This window comes from Arachis stenosperma, chromosome 3 (assembly GCF_014773155.1).
Source record: "Arachis stenosperma cultivar V10309 chromosome 3, arast.V10309.gnm1.PFL2, whole genome shotgun sequence".
Taxonomy (NCBI): domain Eukaryota; kingdom Viridiplantae; phylum Streptophyta; class Magnoliopsida; order Fabales; family Fabaceae; genus Arachis; species Arachis stenosperma.
In genome coordinates this window covers 129,233,572-129,234,193 of record NC_080379.1, presented here as the reverse complement: position 1 = coordinate 129,234,193, position 622 = coordinate 129,233,572, and positions in this window count along the sequence as shown.

Here is a 622-nt window from a genome sequence, read left to right as displayed (position 1 = left end):
ACATAAGCATAAAAATTTGAAAAATAGAAAATAAAGAACAAGGAGATTAAAGAACGGGTCCACCTTAGTGACGGCGGCTTGTTCTTCCTCTTGAAGATCTTATGGAGTGCTTGAGCTTCTCAATGTCTCTTCCTTGCCTTTGTTGCTCCTCTCTCATGATTCTATGATCTTCTTTAATTTCATGGAGGAGGATGAAATGTTCTTGGTGCTCCACCCTTAGTTGTCCCATGTTGGAACTCAATTCTCCTAGGGAGGTGTTGATTTGCTCCCAATAGTTTTGTGGAGGAAAGTGCATCCCTTGAGATGAATCTCTCCATCTCCCATGGCTCTGAGGGTGAAGCTTTTGCCTTCCCTTTCCTCTTTCTAGAGGTTTCTCCGGCCTTAGGTGCCAAAAATGGTTATGGAGAAACAAAAAGCAACGCTTTTACCACACCAAACTTAGAAGGTTTGCTCGTCCTCGAGCAGAAGAAGAAAGAAGAGAGAGAGTGGTGGGGTAGGTGGGGATCCTGTGGGGTCCACAGATCCTGAGGTGTCAAGGATAATTCATCCCTGCACCAAGTGGCGAGCAAAAATGCTCCTACTACCAATCCTGGCGTTAAACGCCGGGCTGGTGCCCATTTCT